General features: G+C 35.0%; 1 non-coding gene across 1 annotated transcript; it reads left to right on the plus strand.

The window, feature by feature from the left end:
* Positions 1-251: 251 nt before the first annotated feature.
* Positions 252-358, plus strand: LOC141683859 (small nucleolar RNA R71). The gene has a single exon (XR_012560470.1). It is a non-coding gene; the product is annotated as a small nucleolar RNA R71 (small nucleolar RNA).
* The last annotated feature ends 5,823 nt before the right edge of the window (positions 359-6,181 follow it).

Here is a 6,181-nt window from a genome sequence, read left to right on the forward strand (position 1 = left end):
CCTTCATTGATAGCGCTTGGAGCTGGGCTGCAATAGCGGTGGCTGCATCAACTTCCAGAATACCTGCTACCTTGCCTGACGTCATCCTCTGAGTTGGGTTTTGATGCTCATTTGCAGCCATCGTCTCTATAAGATTATACGCCTCAGTATAGCTTTTAGCCCATAAGGCGCCTCCAGCTGCTGCATCGAGCATGGGCCGAGATTGGGCCCCCAAACCATTATAGAAACCAGTGATCACCATCCAATCCTGCATTCCATGATGTGGACATTTTCTCAATATTTCCTTGTAGCGTTCCCAAGCCTCGCACATAGATTCTGTAGGTTGCTGCGCAAACTGAGTAAGAGCACTCCTCATAGCAGCAGTCTTTGCCATCGGATAAAACTTCACCAGAAACTTTTGCGTAAGATCTTGCCACGTAGTGATGGACCCAGCTGGTTCAGAATGTAACCAGTCTTTAGCCTTGTCCCTTAGTGAGAATGGGAAAAGCCTCAACTTGATAGCCTCATCAGTCACTCCATTGTACTTAAAAGTGCTGCAGATCTCGACAAAATTCCTTATGTGCATGTTGGGGTCTTCAGTTGCCGCTCTTCCAAAAGAAACAGAATTCTGCACCATCTGAATAGTGCCCGGCTTGATTTCAAAGGTGTTAGCTTGAATAGCCGGATGAAGGATGCTTGACTGAATGTCATCAATTTTAGGCCGAGAAAAATCCATAAGAGCTGGATCAGCTTGAACAATACGATCTCCCATGTTTACTGGTTCTTTCTGCTCAGTTCCTGAATCCGAATCCTCAAAATCTAACTTCTCCGGAATATCAAGAACTTCGTCTGTCTCCTCAGCTGTATCTAAAGTCCTCTTGCGAGCACGAGAACGAGTTTGCATAAACGCTTGCTAAAGTACCTGAAACACAACCGAAAACAATAATTAACTACTACGTCCTAATCACTGAGTCCTAATGACCAATGATGGTAAGTACATAAACTAAACAAATACGCCGAGTCCCCAGAAGCGGCGCCAAAAACTTGTTAGGGCGAAAACACGCGCTAATATTCACGCAAGTATACGCGTTCGCAAGTAATATAGAATACTTTCTAGTTCGTTCCCACAGAGACTCAGACTAAATTATTGTCTAATTAAACTCACTCACCAATGTATGATTACTTCTCAATGTTAAGACACTAACACTTAAAATTGTTGATTAAATATTAACTACAATTAACTACTTAGTTAATCACTTAACTAACACTTCAATTTATCAACAATAAAACACTCATGAGATCACAACTTCATTATTACTTCCTTCAATAGCCATTGTTATTACCTTTAGCATGTGACAGTGATGATATTAATCGAATAACACGAAACTGATAAAAGCCAACTTTCATTGTACTAATACCATTCTACCAAGCATCCACAATTAAGATAGAAGTTGAATAGTCATCAATTATGTTGAGTTCCTATATGTCTACAGAAATTGACAACACAACGATTTAAGCACAAGTTATTCCTTTTGATTATATAGGGCAAATAAAACTGTTAGAGTTACCCACTAATCATGCACAACGTACATGAACCTATGCTAGCATGGCAAGTTCTAAATCTCAAGATCCACCGTCGCTTCACAAGAGATTAACACCCTATCTTATATGTTCACGACGCACATAAGACGACTACGCACAACCAATACTAGATATCATACAATCATCACACACTAAAGTATTAAACAATTAACTAAAGAATTCCATAATAGATCCGTCGCAACCCCATGATCATGATTAGCCCATAATAGCACTTATCGTCATCATGGGTTCATATGAAATCATGATAAACAAACACAAGAAAATAATAACTAAACTAATTATATTAAAATAGAGTACGTCACAAGAGTAAATAAGTTCAAAGCAAGAAAACTAGCATCCAACGTTACAACGAAACAAGAATCACAAGAAGATATGCTTCCTCTTCGTTGCGGTGTGCTAAATCGGTCTTCTTCCTTATCTCCTTCGCTCCTTGCGTAAAAACACGATCTTCTTCAATCCCCCCTTGTGAAAACGTCTCAAATCTACTTATATAATAGTCCCATAAAACTCAGATTACATAGAAGTGGAAACCAAACAGAAGTAGAAGTCCTGAAATAATATATTTTTTCCCCGTCCCTGCGCGGCCGCTCAGCATAGCTGAGCGGGCGCTCAGCTTGCTGCGCGGCCGCTCAGCAATGCTGAGCGGGCGCTCAGACCTCTACTGGAAAAAATCTAATTTTGCTCCGTTTCTTCGCCGTAATCTGCCCGATTCTTTCCTTTCACAATGGTGAACACATGCCAAGGCTTATTTTTGATGATTCCTCCCCCGAAATGCAACTAATACCCTGAAATGCATAAACACTAGAAAAACGCATCAAATACACAAAATACTTGATTTCAAGACACCAATTTAAGCCATTTTAAGACGTTCTAAGTGGTATAAAATGCCACTTATCAGATATAGAACTCGATATGAATTAAAATTTAAATTGGTAGAAGAAGTTGAAGTTGATATTGAAGTCAACTTCCTCTATTACTTTACCAATTTCAATTCTATTTTATATTGATATAGAGTTCGATATAAAATAGAATTGAAATTGGTAAAGTAATAGAGGAAGTTGACTTTAATATCAATTATAATTAGAATTGATCGACCCAGTAATTAGAATTAGAACAATTAAGTAAGGGTAATTAAGTAAATTCAGTAAGTACCGACCGACCGACTACCAAACTTTTAATGTTTTGTCTACTATAATATAGTATAGTATAGATTTTAAAAACCCCCAATACTCGAATTCATTGATTTTGTTTTTTTACAAATTGCCTTATAATCGAGTATGGTGAGTCATAATCGAATCAAACATGTGACTAAAACAAACGAGAATAAGCTCTGAATCACCCGAGTTATCCAATCGTGTTCAAGTTCATTGATTTTGTTTTTATTACTGAGTACTTGTGTCATTTACAAGTCAATTAGAAAATTTAAATACTAACAAAAAAAATTAAATAACAATCCATTGAATTTACTTGACGATTCTCAAAATTTATATATTATACTTATTATTCATGTTAGCTATTGAGTATAACACAGAGGGGGTGAATGTGTTTTCTTTATTTTTAGCCTTTTTGAAGTTTGGATATTAGGTGTGTGAACAAAGCAGTTTGATTGTATAGATATTATGTTAGCAGAATTAAAACAACAAACACAATATTTCAAAACTCACTTAATTTGTATTAATTAAGTTTGTCTTACTACAAATTTTGTGTTCTTAAAAATATAAAAATTCGGCTTCTTCCTTGAGAGAATACAAGAAAATGTAAAATTATTTGATACTTCTAAATTAAGGACCAGTGCATGCTTTATACACTAGCAGCACGTGTTTACAAAACTTGCACTGAAATGTACTAAACTCTTTTCTAAAGTAACCTTTTTCTAATTCCATTTCTAGTTTAGCAAATCTGTGCAGAATCTTGTAGGTCTGTGACCATCCTTTGTCTAGTTAATCTTGGTCCTTGATCTTGTATTCTCCCCAGCTACTTTGTAGACTTTTCAATCTAGTTGATAGATCATGTGTTGACTGATAATCTTGAATCTTCATTTGTTTGCATTCTGTATTTGAGAGATATGTCGAGATCTTCAGTTGGTTATATAGAGAAGTTACATCTCGATAAGTATAATGACTTATCGAGATCTCAGAGTTCTCTATAGATATATTTGACTTGTCGAGGTCTCTTGATATTTGCATGCTAATAGACTTATCGATATGTCTGAGATCTCTACATGTAGAATTGACTTGTCAATATCTCAGAGATCTCTATATACATTTTGACTTGTCGATAGCTCTGAGATCTCTAATGATAATTTGATTTATCGGTATCTTCAATCTTCACATCTTCATTTTGACTTGTCGATATCTTTGAGTTATCTACATGCACAAATGACTTGTCGATATCTCCAATCTTCATATCTTCATTTGACTTATCGATATCTCTGAGACTTCTCTATCAACCATTTTGGACTTCTCGATAAGTCATTCTGGAGTTCTCGAATGACATTTCTATATTACTTGATCTGTGACTTGTCGATATCTTGACTTAGAACATTTTTCATAAAATAGATTTATTCAACTTCAAGCTTCTGTATCATTTCTCCGAGGCATGATTTATATTGATCTTCTTCCAGAGTTTATTCCTTAGGCTTGAACTATTTACATAAAAATACTCCATTCTAATCTTCTAATCATTTTACAGACTCAAGTAATGAAATACAAAGTTGATTATCAAACAACTAAATCTTAGGGCTGTCAATTTGACCTAGTCTTGTTATTGTATAGGCATGTCTTGTACAACAATCTCCCCCAATTTGTATGAAGATTGCTTATCACAAATTCATGCCTGATAACAAGACTAACCCCAAGCTAAAATCAAATACATAAAATTGACAGATTTGAGAAATTTCAACATTTATACATTGAGCAATTACATTATTTCAATAGTACAAAAACTAGGTGAAATCTTCATAGCCTGGTTTTTTCCTTATGAGGCCCTTGAGATTTATAAGCACATTGAGTTCTTCCATAAATTATGTCCCTCTCAAGGCTTCTAGCAGTTTGAGCCAATCATCCAGTTTGTAACCATTATGGTAATTAACTCTGAATCTTGTGTAACTGCCAATCTTTATGTTTAGAAAGTGTCCATCTTTTAAAATTCTACTCATCCCCTTTGCCTTGAGCTCATTTGATCTTTGTTCAAATATAGCAATTTATTATGCATACTTCTTATCCTTTTCTTCCTTTTCAGCCCTTTCTTTTATATATCTTTCACTCCTTTCTCTCAACCATACACACATCACAAGCTTCCATGCCCTTGTACTTGTGTCCTTGTCATTCATTAAGTTAATCATCCTCTTAATTTATGTGGTTGAAAGTGTATCCATTAATTCCCTGCTAAGTAGAGTGAAGGAGTCATCTTGATAATATATTATGACTTCTCTCAATGATACAACCCAAACTTTGACCATTTCTTCAAATAATTGTTGAAAGTAGTCATCATCTATGTTAGATATTGAATACAACATAGAGGGGGAGTGAATGTGTTTTGGATATTTTAAGCCTTTTTAGATTTATTTGGTTGTGTGAACAAAGCAGATAAGAAATGCAGTTATATTATGTTAGCATAAATAAAATAGCAAACACAATATTTCAAAACTCGCTTAATTTTATATTAAAATCAAGTCAGGTCTTGTAACAAATCATGGGTTCTTTGTAAGTAAAGAACTCAGCTTCTATCTTGAGAGAATACAAGAGTGTTGAATCTGTTTGTTACTCCTAAACTAATGACCAGTGCATGCTTTATACACTAGCAGCACGAGTTTACAAAACTTGCACTAAAATATACTAAACCCTTTTCGAAAGCAACCTATTTCTATTTCCATTCTTGGCTTAGCAAATCTGTGCATAATCTTGCAGGTCTATGACCATCCTTTGTCTAATTAATCTTGGCCCTTGATCTTGTATTCTCTCCAGCTACTTTGTAGACTTTTTAATCTAGTTGATAGATTATTTGTTGACTGATAATCTTGAACCTTCATTTGTTTGCATTCTGTATTTGAGAGGCATGTCGAGATCTCCAATTTGTTTTATAGAGAATTGACATCTCGATAAATATAATGACTTATCGAGATCTCTGAGTTCTCTATAGGTATAATTGACTTGTCGAGGTCTCTTGATATTTTCATTGCTAAATGACTTTTCGATATGTCTGAGATATCTACATGTAGAATTGACTTGTCGATATCTCAGAGATCTCTATATACATTTTGACTTGTCGATATCTCTGAGATCTCTAATGATAATTTGACTTGCCAATATCCAATATTCACATCTTCATTTTGACTTTTCGATATCTCTGAGTTCTCTACATGCAGAAATGACTTGTCGATATCTCCAATCTTCATATCTTCATTTGACTTGTCGATATCTCTGAGACTTCTCTATAAGCCATTTTGGACTTCTCGATAAGTCATTCTGGAGTTCTCGAATGACTTCTCTATATTGTTTGATTTGTGACGATATCTTGACTTAGAACATTTTTCATAAAATAGATCTATTCAACTCCAAACTTCAGTATCATTTCTCTGAGGCATGATCTATGTTAATCT

This window comes from Apium graveolens, chromosome 1 (assembly GCF_009905375.1).
Source record: "Apium graveolens cultivar Ventura chromosome 1, ASM990537v1, whole genome shotgun sequence".
NCBI lineage: Eukaryota > Viridiplantae > Streptophyta > Magnoliopsida > Apiales > Apiaceae > Apium > Apium graveolens.